Raw genomic sequence first — 17178 nt, 5'->3', positions numbered from 1 at the left:
GATTTGCAATTCATCAGTTGGAACCAGGAGATAAAGTTCTAATAAAAACATGGAAAGAAGGAAACTTATCTCCCCTCTGGGAAGGACCTTTTCTTGTTTTATTATCTACAGAAACAGCTGTGAGAACTGCCGAAAAAGGATGGACACACGTGTCGCGAGTAAAGAGTCCAGTGAAGGAGTGGAGAGTCACATCTGCACCCGGAGAAACTAAGCTAACCGTCAGACAAACTTGAAGAGGCCTTAATCAAAGAGTATAAGCTAAGTTGCTGTGGGAATTTTATTGTGACTACTCCTGTAAAAATTGGTGAAATAACAGGGAGCAGTTAAGCATTATCCCCTAGGGATAACAATAGGCTATCCACAGAATACACCACATTTTTGGGACATAGCATACAAATTGGAAGAGGCCACCCCTTAAGATTAAAGAAGAGGGCAAGACCCGATAGGAAACTAGTGCAGTGGCTTGAAAAAGTCTGCCAAGGGCTGCAACCCCTTTGGGCTGTGACTGCCATCACTATGACCCTTACCGGACCTCTTCTAGTCCTACTTGGGGTGAGTTCCTTGACCCTGACTACGGCAAACAACTGATGTCCCAGAACTGAGGAGACACCGTATTGCTACGATTTTTGTGAAAAAAACGGGTGGGGTTGTGTCTGCTGGAGTACAGAATCCAGTTGGGGTTTACCCCAGAAGTGTAAAGGAAGCAAAAATTGAAACACAGCCAGCCTTTTCTAATTGTACAGCCCGCATTAATATTGAAATAAAAGAAAAGGCAAAGGAATCGGTGAACTCAATTTATCATGAAATAGAAACAGGAGTGAAATATGAAATTCCCACAGTTGCTAAAAATCTATTTGTATGCACTTGGATTAATTGTAAAAACTGCTTTGTATCAGAATTGCTTAGCTTTGGATTATTTGCTAGCACAAGAAGGGGGTGTTTGTGGAAAATTTAATCTTAGAATCATAGAATCATAGAATCAGTAAGGTTGGAAAAGACCTCTGAGATCATCGTGTCCAACCGTCAATCCAACACACCATGCCCACTACACCATGTCCCTAAGGGCCTCATCTACACGTCTTTTAAATACTTCCAGGGATGGGGACTCTACCGCTTCCCTGGGCAGCCTGTTCCAAGGCCTGACCACTCTTTCAGTTAAGAAATTTCTCCTAATGTCCAATCTAAACCTCCCTTGGCGCAACTTGAGGCCATTTCCTCTCGTCCTATCGCTGTTACTTGGGAGAAGAGACCAACAGCCACCTCGCTACAACCTCCTTTCAGGTAGTTGTAGAGCGCGATGAGGTCTCCCCTCAGCCTCCTCTTCTCCAGACTAAACCACCCCAGTTCCCTCAGCCGCTCCTCATCAGACTTGTGCTCCAGACCCTTCACCAGCTTCGTTGCCCTCCTCTGGACACGCTCCAGCACCTCCATGTCCTTCTTGTCGTGAGGGGCCCAGAACTGAACACAGGATTCGAGGTGCGGCCTCACCAGTGCCGAGTACAGGGGCACGATCACCCCCCTGCTCCTGCTGGCCACACTATTCCTGATACAGGCCAGGATGCCGTTGGCCTTCTTGGCCACCTGGGCACACTGCCGGCTCATGTTCAGCCGGCTGTCAACCAGCACCCCCAGGTCCTTTTCCTCCGGGCAGCTTTCCAGCCACTCTTCCCCAAGCCTGCAGCGTTGCCTGGGGTTGTTGTGGCCCAAGTGCAGGACCCAGCACTTGGCCTTGTTGAACCTCATACAGTTGGCCTCGGCCCATCGATCCAGCCTGTCCAGGTCCCTCTGCAGAGCCTTCCTACCCTCCAGCAGATCAACACTCCCATCCAGCCTGGTGTCATCTGCGAACTGACTGAGGGAGCACTCGATCCCCTCGTCCAGATCGTCGATAAAGATATTGAACAAGACCGGCCCCAGTACTGAGCCCTGGGGAACACCGCTCGTGACCGGCCGCCAACTGGATTTAACTCCGTTGACCACAACTCTCTGGGCTTGGCTGTCCAGCCAGTTTTTTACCCAGCGAAGAGTGTACCTGTCTAGGCCGTGAGCCGCCAGCTTCTCTAGGAGAATGCTGTGGGAGACAGTGTCAAAGGCTTTACTGAAGTCCAGGTAGACCACATCCACAGCCTTTCCCTCATCCACAAGGCGGGTCACCTGGTCATAGAAGGAGATCAGGTTGCTCAAGCAGGACCTGCCTTCCATGAACCCGTGCTGGCTGGGCCTGATCCCCTGGTTGTCCCGGACGTGGCTCGTGAGCGCCCTGAAAACCAACCGCTCCATGATCTTCCCCGGCACCGAGGTCAGGCTGACCGGCCTGTAGTTCCCTGGATCCTCCTTCCGGCCCTTCTTATAGATGGGCGTCACACTGGCGAGCCTCCAGTCATCCGGGACCTCCCCAGTTAACCAGGACTGCTGGTAAATGATGGAGAGCGGCTCGGCAAGCTCCTCCGCCAGCTCCCTCAGTACCCTCGGGTGGATCCCATCCGGCCCCACAGACTTGTGAGCGTCCAGGTGGTGTAGCTGTTGTTTAGAAATTGATGATGAGGGAAAAGCTGCAAATGAGCTTGTAAAAGAAATGAAGAAAATTGCACATGTCCCAGTTTGGAATAGTTGTATTGGGGATATGTGGAGGATTGTTAAAAATTCCATGTTTAATACCTTGTTTCGGTTATACAAGCAATGCAGATATCTGAAGTATAATAATAAAAACAAAAGAAGATCCGAAATTGATACCAATTCGGCAAGTATTGACTCGATTGGAAACAACACCACGAATCAATACCATAAAAAAAGAAGATGAGGGATTGTGAAATGTGCTCACTTTATTCGTGTCAATATGGAACAATGCTAGGGCCGCATGGTGAAGTGTGACCCTCTCTGTATATGTAATCTTCAACCATTCTGATTGTTCTTGTACAGCCGCAGGCTAGTGGTTGCCTTAAAAAGAAGGTAGTTCAAGTCCTCGGGTCTGTTCCAGACGGACTGTCCTGCTGGTGCCTTGGTGGGTGTGTCTGCGGGGGCTCTGCGTCCTGGTTGGTTGGGTGGAGGAGCCCAATCTTTGAAACTAAGTTTCAACTTTTGTCCTTGCCTCTTGCAAAAGCCACCTAACGACCAGCTAACCGCATAGTGATAAGCAAGAGGGCATGCGCCGAAGAAGATGCACCATTCGTGGAATAGTTATGAATATGTATTAGCAGGGGGGATATAAACCGAAGGCGGGAACTGTACGGTGTGCGTCTTGGTAGAGCAGAGACTCCTGGCGCACCCAGCGCTGTTTGCTTGCCTCTATTTGTTTAATAAATTGTAAACTTAAATTGGAATCCTGTTTGGGACTTAATCATTTATCACAGGAACATACTTCTATTTATGACCACTTTATACCAACCTACAATAGCCAACAGTTTGTAGCACTAAACAACGTAGAACTATTTCCAAGTTTCCTGTAAGACAGGAGGGGGATGCCTGGGTGCCCCATGGCAGGGCTGGGACTCGCGCCTCCTCTCTGCCCTTCCTGCAAGAGTCCCAGCCCCACAACGAAGATCCCGAACAGAACGAACAAGAGCAGGAAGGTGATGCCTGTGGGGACAGAGGGGACACGTGGCGGGGGGCTGGGGACTCACTCAGCCCCGTCGCCAAGCCCTCCGCAGTGGACCCAGGCGTCCGTGCCCCCTTACCCCCAGAGAGCAGGGCCACGTCCCCCCGGAAGGTGCGGTGCGGCCGGACGCTGCGAGTAGCTCCGGCCATGGCCATGGCGAGGTTTCTTGTGAAGAAGAGCTGGGGGGAGACGGGGCTCAGCGAGGGGACCCAGGCGTGTGGGGACTGGGGCTGGCAGTGGGGCCCAGGAGCTTGGGCAGCCCCAGGCATTCAGGGGGTGCCAGGAGGACGTGGGGCGGGTGTGTGGGGTCCCCGGAGGGCCCAGCCATGCGGGTGCACCAGTATGTCCCGCCCTGCCCTCCAATGCCGAATCATATCATCATCATCCTAATCATCCTAGAGTAAACTCATCTAAGAAAGTCATCTAATAAAATGCTAAGATGACCCCTCTGGAACCTTCCGTGCACCCTCCCAAGAGGGAGACCCCTGCAGACCCCCCCCGACTGCATGTCCCCATTCTGGGCCTGGAAGAGCGAGAAGAGGGAGCATCCTAACACGCCAACCCTCATTTCCCAGCATTTCCCCCAGAGCTGCAGCTGGGATCGTTTAAGGATCCCTCTGGAGACGCTTCTGTGGTCAGGCTGGGCGGAGGCGTGAACGCCTCGGGTTGTGTGCAGGCAGTAAATGGGGTGGGCATTATGGCACGTGCCTCCCACATGCCGGCTGGCAGTGTCCCATCCCAGTACAAAGCCGGTTAGAGCGGAAGGGAACCCACTTTCCCCTCGCCTCTCTCCTGGGGTCCTCCCTGCATGGGCCCTGACCCACCGGTGCCCGGCCAGTGCTGGCCCAGTCAGGCGGAGACCCCACAGTGCTGGCCCCGTCAGTCCTGACCCGCCAGTGCTGGCCCAGTCAGGCCCAGAGTACCCAGTGCCGGCCCAGTCAGGCCTGACCCGCCAGTACTGGCCCAGTCAGGCCCAGAGTACCCAGTGCTGGCCCAGTCAGGCCTGACCCGCCAGTGCTGGCCCAGTCAGGCCCAGAGTACCCAGTGCTGGCCCAGTCAGGCCCAGAGTACCCAGTGCTGGCCCCGTCAGTCCTGACCCACCAGTGCTGGCCCAGTCAGGTCCAGAGTACCCAGTGCTGGCCCCGTCAGGCCTGACCCGCCAGTGCTGGCCCAGTCAGGCCCAGAGTACCCAGTGCTGGCCCCGTCAGGCCTGACCCGCCAGTGCTGGCCCAGTCAGGCCCAGAGTACCCAGTGCTGGCCCAGTCAGGCCCAGAGTACCCAGTGCCGGCCCAGACAGGCCTGACCCGCCAGTGCTGGCCCGGTACCAGCCTCGTCAGGCCTAACCCTCCCGGTACCGGGTCCGGTCAGGCACTCCCCCAGTGGGAAGAGACCCCCGCAGGGGTCAAGCTCTGCCCAGGGGCAGATAGCCCCCGCCATGACCAAAGCTTCCCCCCAGGGCAAATGCCCCCTCCCCAGGTGCAGCTCCCCTGCCCAGGGGCAGCTCCTGCCCAGGGGCAGATCCCCCTTGGGGCAGAGATGCCCCCCAGGGCCAGAGATCCCCTCCCCGGCTGTAAATCCCCCACCCAGGGGCCGATCCTCCCGCCAGGGCAGATCCCCCCAAGAGGAGATACTGCCCGCCCAGGGGCACTTCCCCTCCCTGAGCTCTGTGTGGGGCGGCCCAGGGGGGTAAATGCCCCCTCCCCGGCCTGGGGGACAGGCAAATCCTGCCCCCGGGGCAGGAGCGAGGGACTGAGCTGGGGGCAGCGGCCGGAATTGTCACCGCAGGGCTCAGCACCACACTGGGGAGAAATTGAGAAGAAATGGCCACTCTCAACACGTTTAACAAATGAATTTAGAGTCAAGAGAGAATAAATTTGGAAGAATGTTTAATGGCTTTGAAAGAGATGTATAATGCATCACGGCAGCCCCAAACAACTTCCTGGGTTTGTTTTCTTTCTTTCTTTCTTTCTTTCTTTCAAAACCAAAAGAAAGGCTGGCGAAGGGCGTTTGCCATCTTCGTGTTGCAAGTCCTTTCCCTCCTCGGTCAAACTGAACTGCTGGTGGTGCACCGTGTCGTCTCCAAAGCCTTGCTGGCAGACTGCCTTGCTGACGTCAGTCAGTGCGCTGCCATTAGCCCCCCCACGTCAGGAGCGGTCCACCTCGGGGAGCGCTCTGGGCCTCCTCTTTCTGCCTCGGGCAAGTGCAATCCCTTGAAGAAAGAGCTGCCTAGGGCAAGGGCAGCTTCCCCATTCCCCGGGAGGGAGGTGCCACTGTTGTTCAGCACAGCCTCGTCTCACCTCATGTGCCCGCGGGGCTGCCAGGACCAACGGCAGCTGCAAGGGCCTCTCCAGCACGCCAGGACGGGCTGGAGCCTGGAGATGGGTTGGGGCCGTGGAGACGGGCTGGGGCCGTAGCATGGGCTGGGAGGCAGAGTTGGGCTGGGACCTGGAGATGGGCTGGGACCTGGAGCTGGGTTGGGACCTGGAGCTGGGTTAGGCATGTTCAGCTGGGTTGGGGAAAGAGAGGTGGGCTGGGGCCGTGGCATGGACTGGGAGGCGGAGTTGGGCTGGGGATGTGGAGATGGGTTGGGCATGTGGAGATGAGCTGGGACCTGGAGATGGACTGGGACCTGGAGATGGGTTTGGGACCTGGAGATGAGCTGGGACATGGAGACTGGGGTCAGAGCTAGGAGAGGAGCAGGCAGGCTGGGGCATCTCTAGCTCTGGAGACGTGTGCTGGTCCTGGACATGTGCAGCCCTGGGACACACCCCCCCAGCGCACGCGGACGCCCACCCATGGGACACGACACCAGGGGACACGCAGGGATTGCAGGGACACGCACACCCGTCATGCAATCATTCCAGCTTTATTTTTGGAGCCAGGGCCGCGGTGGTGCAGCGGCGGTGGTGGCCGGGGCCCTTGGGGACACTGGCTCCGCAGACGGCCACCGCTGAGGTGGGCTCAGCGGCGGCGCCTGCGTGTCCCTCGCCGACGCCGGCTCCTGGGAGACCGGCGCCGGGGTGCCAGGTGCCGGCGTGGGCTCCGCGCATAGCGGCGCCGACGCCGGCTCTGGGAGCGGTCCGGTGTGCGGCGGCGGCGGCGCCCGCTTCTGCTGCGGGTGCTGCTGCGCAGCGACCGTGCCATGGTGGGCTGGCCGAGTGGAGTTCTGTGCCCCCCGCCCTGCTTTTATAGAGGTGCCGTGGCGAGACCCTTTGTGACAGGGGCGCCTTACAGGGCCAACGTCACCAGCGACATCACAATGGCCCCACGGTGTCGCCCGGCCACGCCCGGGCTCCATGGCTACCGGCCAGCCCCAGCCCGCAGCAGGAGGGCTGGCGCCCCGCGGCAGCACCGGCCCCGCGTCACCACCACCATGTGCCACCAAGGCAGCCAGGGCCGGCAGCAGGCGGGCGAGGAAGATGCCGGCGACGGGGAGCGCGCCTCTGCCAAGGACGAGCAGGGCCGGCAGCACGTGGTCCTGCAGCAGAAAGAGGGGCAGGAGCAGGACCAAGAGGAAGAGGAGGAGGAAGGTGGTGCAGGGCAGGAGCGGGACAAATGCCACCGCCAGGCCGAAGGAAAGGAACATCCTTCTCTTTATGACCACTTTAGAGCAACCGACAATAGCCAACAGTTTGTAGCACTAAACAACGTAGAACTATTTCCAAGTTTCCTGTAAGACAGGAGGGGGATGCCTGGGTGCCCCATGGCAGGGCTGGGACTCGTGCCTCCTCTCTGCCCTTCCTGCAAGAGTCCCAGCCCCACAACGAAGATCCCGAACAGAACGAACAAGAGCAGGAAGGTGATGCCTGTGGGGACAGAGGGGACACGTGGCGGGGGGCTGGGGACTCACTCAGCCCCGTCGCCAAGCCCTCCGCAGTGGACCCAGGCGTCCGTGCCCCCTTACCCCCAGAGAGCAGGGCCACGTCCCCCCGGAAGGTGCGGTGCGGCCGGACGCTGCGAGTAGCTCCGGCCATGGCCGTGGCGAGGTTTCTTGTGAAGAAGAGCTGGGGGGAGACGGGGCTCAGCGAGGGGACCCAGGCGTGTGGGGACTGGGGCTGGCAGTGGGGCCCAGGAGCTTGGGCAGCCCCAGGCATTCAGGGGGTGCCAGGAGGACGTGGGGCGGGTGTGTGGGGTCCCCGGAGGGCCCAGCCATGCGGGTGCACCAGTATGTCCCGCCCTGCCCTCCAATGCCGAATCATATCATCATCATCCTAATCATCCTAGAGTAAACTCATCTAAGAAAGTCATCTAATAAAATGCTAAGATGACCCCTCTGGAACCTTCCGTGCACCCCCCCAAGAGGGAGACCCCTGCAGAACACCCCCCCGACTGCATGTCCCCATTCTGGGCCTGGAAGAGCGAGAAGAGGGAGCATCCTAACACACCAACCCTCATTTCCCAGCATTTCCCCCAGAGCTGCAGCTGGGATCGTTTAAGGATCCCTCTGGAGACGCTTCTGTGGTCAGGCTGGGCGGAGGCGTGAACGCCTCGGGTTGTGTGCAGGCAGTAAATGGGGTGGGCATTATGGCACGTGCCTCCCACATGCCGGCTGGCAGTGTCCCATCCCAGTACAAAGCCGGTTAGAGCGGAAGGGAACCAACTTTCCCCTCGCCTCTCTCCTGGGGTCCTCCCTGCATGGGCCCTGACCCACCGGTGCCCGGCCAGTGCTGGCCCAGTCAGGCGGAGACCCCACAGTGCTGGCCCCGTCAGTCCTGACCCGCCAGTGCTGGCCCAGTCAGGCCCAGAGTACCCAGTGCTGGCCCCGTCAGTCCTGACCCGCCAGTGCTGGCCCAGTCAGGCCCAGAGTACCCAGTGCTGGCCCAGTCAGGCCTGACCCGCCAGTGCTGGCCCAGTCAGGCCCAGAGTACCCAGTGCCGGCCCAGACAGGCCTGACCCGCCAGTGCTGGCCCAGTCAGGCCCAGAGTACCCAGTGCTGGCCCAGTCAGGCCTGACCCGCCAGTGCTGGCCCAGTCAGGCCCAGAGTACCCAGTGCTGGCCCAGTCAGGCCTGACCCGCCAGTGCTGGCCCAGTCAGGCCCAGAGTACCCAGTGCCAGCCCAGACAGGCCTGACCCGCCAGTGCTGGCCCGGTACCAGCCTCGTCAGGCCTAACCCTCCCGGTACCGGGTCCGGTCAGGCTCTCCCCCAGTGGGAAGAGACCCCCGCAGGGGTCAAGCTCTGCCCAGGGGCAGATAGCCCCCGCCATGACCAAAGCTTCCCCCCAGGGCAAATGCCCCCTCCCCAGGTGCAGCTCCCCTGCCCAGGGGCAGCTCCTGCCCAGGGGCAGATCCCCCTTGGGGCAGAGATGCCCCCCAGGGCCAGAGATCCCCTCCCCGGCTGTAAATCCCCCACCCAGGGGCCGATCCTCCCGCCAGGGCAGATCCCCCCAAGAGGAGATACTGCCCGCCCAGGGGCACTTCCCCTCCCTGAGCTCTGTGTGGGGCGGCCCAGGGGGGTAAATGCCCCCTCCCCGGCCTGGGGGACAGGCAAATCCTGCCCCCGGGGCAGGAGCGAGGGACTGAGCTGGGGGCAGCGGCCGGAATTGTCACCGCAGGGCTCAGCACCACACTGGGGAGAAATTGAGAAGAAATGGCTACTGTCAACACGTTTAACAAATGAATTTAGAGTCAAGAGAGAATAAATTTGGAAGAATGTTTAATGGCTTTGAAAGAGATGTATAATGCATCACGGCAGCCCCAAACAACTTCCTGGGTTTGTTTTCTTTCTTTCTTTCTTTCTTTCTTTCTTTCAAAACCAAAAGAAAGGCTGGCGAAGGGCGTTTGCCATCTTCGTGTTGCAAGTCCTTTCCCTCCTCGGTCAAACTGAACTGCTGGTGGTGCACCGTGTCGTCTCCAAAGCCTTGCTGGCAGACTGCCTTGCTGACATCAGTCAGTGCGCTGCCATTAGCCCCCCCACGTCAGGAGCGGTCCACCTCGGGGAGCGCTCTGGGCCTCCTCTTTCTGCCTCGGGCAAGTGCAATCCCTTGAAGAAAGAGCTGCCTAGGGCAAGGGCAGCTTCCCCATTCCCCGGGAGGGAGGTGCCACTGTTGTTCAGCACAGCCTCGTCTCACCTCATGTGCCCGCGGGGCTGCCAGGACCAACGGCAGCTGCAAGGGCCTCTCCAGCACGCCAGGACGGGCTGGAGCCTGGAGATGGGTTGGGGCCGTGGAGACGGGCTGGGGCCGTAGCATGGGCTGGGAGGCGGAGTTGGGCTGGGGATGTGGAGATGGGCTGGGACCTGGAGCTGGGTTGGGACCTGGAGCTGGGTTAGGCATGTTCAGCTGGGTTGGGGAAAGAGAGGTGGGCTGGGGCCGTGGAGATGGGCTGTGAAATGGAGCTGGGTTGGGGCCATGGAGATGGGCTGGGCCATGGGGATGGGCTGGGCACGTGGAGATGCGTTGAAGCCGTGGAGCTGGGTTGAGGCCATGGAGATGGTTTGGGGAGCTGGGGCTGGGTTGGGGCCGTGGAGATGGCCTGGCACATGGAGATGGGTTTGGGACCTGGAGATGAGCTGGGACATGGAGACTGGGGTCAGAGCTAGGAGAGGAGCAGGCAGGCTGGGGCATCTCTAGCTCTGGAGACGTGTGCTGGTCCTGGACATGTGCAGCCCTGGGACACACCCCCCCAGCGCACGCGGACGCCCACCCATGGGACACGACACCAGGGGAGACGCAGGGATTGCAGGGACACGCACACCCGTCATGCAATCATTCCAGCTTTATTTTTGGAGCCAGGGCCGCGGTGGTGCAGCGGCGGTGGTGGCCGGGGCCCTTGGGGACACTGGCTCCGCAGACGGCCACCGCTGAGGTGGGCTCAGCGGCGGCGCCTGCGTGTCCCTCGCCGACGCCGGCTCCTGGGAGACCGGCGCCGGGGTGCCAGGTGCCGGCGTGGGCTCCGCGCATAGCGGCGCCGACGCCGGCTCTGGGAGCGGTCCGGTGTGCGGCGGCGGCGGCGCCCGCTTCTGCTGCGGGTGCTGCTGCGCAGCGACCGTGCCATGGTGGGCTGGCCGAGTGGAGTTCTGTGCCCCCCGCCCTGCTTTTATAGGGGTGCCGTGGCGAGACCCTTTGTGACAGGGGCGCCTTACAGGGCCAACGTCACCAGCGACATCACAATGGCCCCACGGTGTCGCCCGGCCACGCCCGGGCTCCATGGCTACCGGCCAGCCCCAGCCCGCAGCAGGAGGGCTGGCGCCCCGCGGCAGCACCGGCCCCGCGTCACCACCACCATGTGCCACCAAGGCAGCCAGGGCCGGCAGCAGGCGGGCGAGGAAGATGCCGGCGACGGGGAGCGCGCCTCTGCCAAGGACGAGCAGGGCCGGCAGCACGTGGTCCTGCAGCAGAAAGAGGGGCAGGAGCAGGACCAAGAGGAAGAGGAGGAGGAAGGTGGTGCAGGGCAGGAGCGGGACAAATGCCACCGCCAGGCCGAAGGAAAGGAACATCCTTCTCTTTATGACCACTTTAGAGCAACCGACAATAGCCAACAGTTTGTAGCACTAAACAACGTAGAACTATTTCCAAGTTTCCTGTAAGACAGGAGGGGGATGCCTGGGTGCCCCATGGCAGGGCTGGGACTCGTGCCTCCTCTCTGCCCTTCCTGCAAGAATCCCAGCCCCACAACGAAGATCCCGAACAGAACGAACAAGAGCAGGAAGGTGATGCCTGTGGGGACAGAGGGGACACGTGGCGGGGGGCTGGGGACTCACTCAGCCCCGTCGCCAAGCCCTCCGCAGTGGACCCAGGCGTCCGTGCCCCCTTACCCCCAGAGAGCAGGGCCACGTCCCCCCGGAAGGTGCGGTGCGGCCGGACGCTGCGAGTAGCTCCAGCCATGGCCATGACGAGGTTTCTTGTGAAGAAGAGCTGGGGGGAGACGGGGCTCAGCGAGGGGACCCAGGCGTGTGGGGACTGGGGCTGGCAGTGGGGCCCAGGAGCTTGGGCAGCCCCAGGCATTCAGGGGGTGCCAGGAGGACGTGGGGCGGGTGTGTGGGGTCCCCGGAGGGCCCAGCCATGCGGGTGCACCAGTATGTCCCGCCCTGCCCTCCAATGCCGAATCATATCATCATCATCCTAATCATCCTAGAGTAAACTCATCTAAGAAAGTCATCTAATAAAATGCTAAGATGACCCCTCTGGAACCTTCCGTGCACCCCCCCAAGAGGGAGACCCCTGCAGAACACCCCCCCGACTGCATGTCCCCATTCTGGGCCTGGAAGAGCGAGAAGAGGGAGCATCCTAACACACCAACCCTCATTTCCCAGCATTTCCCCCAGAGCTGCAGCTGGGATCGTTTAAGGATCCCTCTGGAGACGCTTCTGTGGTCAGGCTGGGCGGAGGCGTGAACGCCTCGGGTTGTGTGCAGGCAGTAAATGGGGTGGGCATTATGGCACGTGCCTCCCACATGCCGGCTGGCAGTGTCCCATCCCAGTACAAAGCCGGTTAGAGCGGAAGGGAACCCACTTTCCCCTCGCCTCTCTCCTGGGGTCCTCCCTGCATGGGCCCTGACCCACCGGTGCCCGGCCAGTGCTGGCCCAGTCAGGCGGAGACCCCACGGTGCTGGCCCCGTCAGTCCTGACCCGCCAGTGCTGGCCCAGTCAGGCCCAGAGTACCCAGTGCTGGCCCAGTCAGGCCTGACCCGCCAGTGCTGGCCCAGTCAGGCCCAGAGTACCCAGTGCTGGCCCAGTCAGGCCTGACCCGCCAGTGCTGGCCCAGTCAGGCCCAGAGTACCCAGTGCTGGCCCAGTCAGGCCAGACCCGCCAGTGCTGGCCCAGTCAGGCCCAGAGTACCCAGTGCTGGCCCAGTCAGGCCTGACCCGCCAGTGCTGGCCCGGTACCAGCCTCGTCAGGCCTAACCCTCCCGGTACCGGGTGAAAGGGTGAACGAGAAGGGATGTGTGTTTAAAGACTTGAAACTATGGGCGAAATAACTTAGTACATTAGTTGCAACATTTTTGTAAGGCTTAGCAGAGGAATCGCAACAACAGTTCCTTATAAGAACCAGGAGCTTGTTTGAAGCTCGTTGAAACCAACCCTGTGATTTGGGTAAAGGCCAAGGAACAACTGAGTCTGCGCAAAGACGGGGGTTATTAGCGGTGACGAAGAGGAACCACTAACCTTCATCCCCACGACCCCCGACGACCACCACCAGGAGGCAATGCGCAAGCGTAGATAGGAGGGGCTCATGGAAATAACGTCTTGAAGCTTATTTTAATACAAAGCGGGGATAGGTCATGCATATGTATAGGCGTATTATGTATATGCAACATTTCGCTGTATATATTTCTGGCAAGTACCGTGTTGAGGCGCGCACGACTTTGGTGGGGTTACCCCCCGTGCCGCCCAGCGCTGAATAAACATACCTACTTTACAATCTCACAGATTGTGGAGTCTGTTTTCCGCAAGTCAGTTTTGGCGAGCCAGCCAGGAGATTTCTTTGCTCCACTGCGGGATCGGCTGAGGAGCGGACGCCCCTGGGCGCGCCCCGAGCATTTCCTCGGAGGGGACTCCACTACCAGCCGCTCACCCTGGGAGTAGGCAAGAACCTCCTGAGACCGCGGAAAGGAAAAGGTATGTTTTAGGAGAGGGGCCTGTAAGTCGTACGCGTGGCCGGGGCTGCTGGTAAATCGCGCAGAGACGTCTGGCGTGCAGCATAGTCCCCGTATGGTAGGAGGGTACCCTGCACGGTAATAGGGGGATCCGCTGACCGATAGAGCAGCCGCTAGCGATCCTGGGAGTAGATCGAGTGGATCTGGGGTGTTCGCTGCATCCCAGTGTTGGGAACCAGGACGGACCTGCTAATGACTGGTATATAAGAAGCAGGAGAAGGGTAAGCGGACCTCCCCGCAATTGCGGTTGGGCTATTTTTATATTTGCAGCTGCTGGAGGGATAACAGCCAGAATATGAGTTGTATACTTTATGTATGAAACGCCCGGGTATTTTATGTTAGAACCATTTGTGTGTTTGGGGCGCAGCGCAGCTGCGGAGTGAGTGCAGAGTTTTGTTTTGTGATCTTCGCGAGGAGAGCGGCTGGCAATTATGTCTTTGTCTTTATGTGTGCGTAACGTATGGAAAGATTGAAAGATTGTAAATGTCTCTATATGTTAATGAAGGAGCAAGACGGAGGGGATCGCTTCTTCGGTGGTTTGGGCTCGAACCCTGGGAATATTTAAACGAAGGAGGGAATTGGATAAGGAGGGGGAATGAGCGATTGTATCTGGGAGGAGTATATGGAACTCCTGCGGGAAAAACGGTAACCCTAGATTGGGAACAGCCTGTAGACATTTTTAGGAACCCTTGTGTTGGTGGACTGAGGGGAGTGATTCCCTGTTTTGTATGCGGACTTGTTCGTAAACAATACGACATTTGGCACCAGGCTTGTGTTTTGTTAAGGTGTAAACTCTGTAGGGAAAGCTGGTATTGTATTTCCAGTAAACGGAGAGCGGAGTGTCCCAAGTGCCGTCTCAAGACTTCACAATTTCGTGATAGGGAAGAAGTCCAGCAAGAGCCTGAAATAGTGAAGTTTGTGTGTGGGAAAGGGAAATTAGTTCCGGAAATCTGGGAAGTATCGGAAAGGGACTGGGAGAAAACCGTAAAAAACTGTAAGAGGCGATTTGGGTGGAAACTCAAGAAAGGCAAAAATAAAGCTCAATAATAGAGGGAGTTACGAAATGGGTAACACTCAAAGGGAAATCTTGAAGAAAAGCCCCTTAGGCTGTGTGCTTGCCCGTTGGAAGGATATTGTTGGAACTGGAGGGACAGAAAGTAAAAAGACTCTCATTAAGTATTGTAACCAATGGTGGCCGTTGTATAAATTGGAAAGTGAGGCTAAATGGCCATTCAATGGATCTATAGATTACAATACTCTCTTACAATTGATGCTGTTTTTAAGAAGGGAAGGGAAGTGGGATGAAGTTTCATACGCAGATATGTTTTTCACCCTCCGAAATCATCCGGAGTGGCAAAGGGACTGCGGGATGGTGCTGCCGCAGGACCCTCTGGTACTTGCACTTGAGCGAGAAAATAACAAAAAATCTGAAAGTAAATTGAGACGATGCTGTTCGGCGTGCAGTATTGGGCATCGGTGTATTAAAGTAAACAAAATCCATCAGGCACCGGAGCCAGACTTAACTGACCTGTTTAAGCCTCCCCCTCGACCACAGGAACGGGGTGCGGACTCGGACGAAACTTCCACTCCCCCGGATAGCCCAGTATCTTCCCGCACCGGAAAGAAATCTGTCCCGACAGCCTTGCAGGCACCCCTGCGAGAAGCGGTAGGACCCGAGGGTGGGACAATGCTAATCAAGGTACCTTTTTCCACTACTGACTTAGGGGAATGGAAAAAAGTTGCAAAGGATTATAGGAGTGATCCAACAGGGGTAACCAAGCATTTTCAGTTTATAATAAAACAGCACAACCCTGATTGGAGGGACATACAACTGCTATTAGAATATATGACAGAAACAGAGAAGCAGTTGATTTTAAAAACAGCAGGAGATTTGGCTGAGGATCACTACAAAATCACGAGAGAGGATGTAAAGGAATTTTTCCCCCTCCAGGATCCAAAATGGGACCCAAATAGATCAGCAGATATAGAAAAACTACAAGGCTATCAAGAGTGGATCTCAAGAGGAATGGAAAGGGCCATCCCCAAAACTATAAATTGGTCAGTTTTGTATGCAGTGAAACAGGGTCCCCATCCGAATTCCTGGATCGATTGAGGGATGCAATGCGCCGTAATACGCCACTGGACCCTGGGTCTGAAGTAGGGATACAACAGCTAGTTTCTTTGTTTCTAGGTCAGTCCACCGGGGACGTTAGACGTAAGCTCCAGAAATTATGCACTACAGAAAGCAGGAGTTTGGAAGTATTGTTGGATGAAGCGTGGAGAGTGTTTAGCAATAGAGAGGAGGGTTATAGGCAAGGGCAGAGGAGAATAATAGCGGCTGTTAGGGAAGAGGAAGAAAGGATACCTAGGCGGCTAGGCAAGGATCAGTGTGCGTTTTGCAAAAGATTTGGTCATTGGAAGAATGAATGTCCGGAGAAATGGAGAAGGAAGGAAAAGGAGTGGAATAATCAGAAGAGGAGGATAGTGGCCCATGTGAAAAAGGACTGATGGGAACTGGGGGAATCTACCCTAGCGGATCCACTGGTTATAATGCAGCTAGGGAAGGAGCAAAAGAAAGTAGAATTTCTGGTTGACACAGGGGCAACGTATTCGGTTTTGAATCAAGCCTTGATGCCCCTGGGAAGTGACTATATCATGGTAAAAGGGGCAACTGGCCAAAGTGAAAAGGCATATTTTTGTGAACCTCTGAGATATAAACTGGGAAAACAATGGGGCATCCACAAATTTCTGTACATGCCTAACTCCCCAAAAGCACTTCTGGGGAGGGATTTATTGGAACAATTGGGTGCAATAATTAAATTTGAAAAGGGAGAAATTACTCTGGAGGTAAATGACCAGCAGTATATCCAAATAATGAGTTTATCCCTAACTAGTGTTCCTACAGAAGGGAAAATCAGCGAAGAAATCATGAACCAGGTATATCCCAGGGATTGGGCCACCGATGTGCCCGGGAAAGCAAAGAATGCTTCACCTGTTGAGGTTAAGCTCAAAGACGGATGACAGCCGGTAAGAATCAAACAATATCCCCTAAGGAAGGAGGACAGGGAGGGAATTCGGCCAATAATAGAAAAATTTTTGCAACTGGGATTATTAAAGGAATGTGAATCCGACTTTAACACTCCCATACTACCTGTCCATAAACCCGACGGCTCATATCGGGTGGTCCAGGACCTACGGGCTATAAATAAGATAACTGAGGATCTCTACCCCGTAGTGGCTAATCCATATACTCTGTTAACTGTATTAACGCCTGAGCTGACTTGGTTTACTGTTTTAGACCTGAAGGATGCCTTCTTTTGCCTCCCTCTCCATAAAGCCAGCCAGAAAATATTTGCATTCGAATGGGAAAACCCCCAAACCGGTCGCAAGACTCAACTCACCTGGACGGTGTTGCCACAAGGATTCAAAAATAGCCCTACCGTTTTTGGCAATCAGCTTGCAAAGGACTTGGAATCATGGGAAATCCCGTCTGAAAAGGGAAAACTGCTACAATACGTGGATGATATCCTGATTGCCACCGAAACAGAGAATGATTGTATCACCTGGACGGTGAGTCTATTAAATTTCTTGGGGCTCCAAGGGTACCGGGTATCTAAGAAGAAAGCCCAAGTAATACAGCGCAAGGTGATTTATTTGGGCTATGAAATCAGTGCTGGGGAAAGGACTTTGGGACAGGCCCGAAAAGAAATAATATGCCAAACTCCGAGACCGCAAACGATGAAGGAGTTACGAACTTCCCTGGGGATGACTGGGTGGTGCCGACTGTGGATCTACAACTATGGACTGCTTGTTAAACCCCTGTATACACTAACAACCACTGAGCAGAAGCCCCTTAAATGGAACAAAGAGACCATACGGGCCTCTGAGCTGCTAAAAAAGGCCCTGATGTCGGCCCCAGCCTTGGGACTCCCAGATGCAAGTAAGCCATTTTTCCCTTTTTCCCACGAGAAGCAGGGCATTGCCCTAGGA

The sequence above is a fragment of the Calonectris borealis genome, unplaced genomic scaffold (assembly GCF_964195595.1).
Source record: "Calonectris borealis unplaced genomic scaffold, bCalBor7.hap1.2 HAP1_SCAFFOLD_59, whole genome shotgun sequence".
NCBI lineage: Eukaryota > Metazoa > Chordata > Aves > Procellariiformes > Procellariidae > Calonectris > Calonectris borealis.
Note: the sequence above shows the minus strand (reverse complement) of the source record.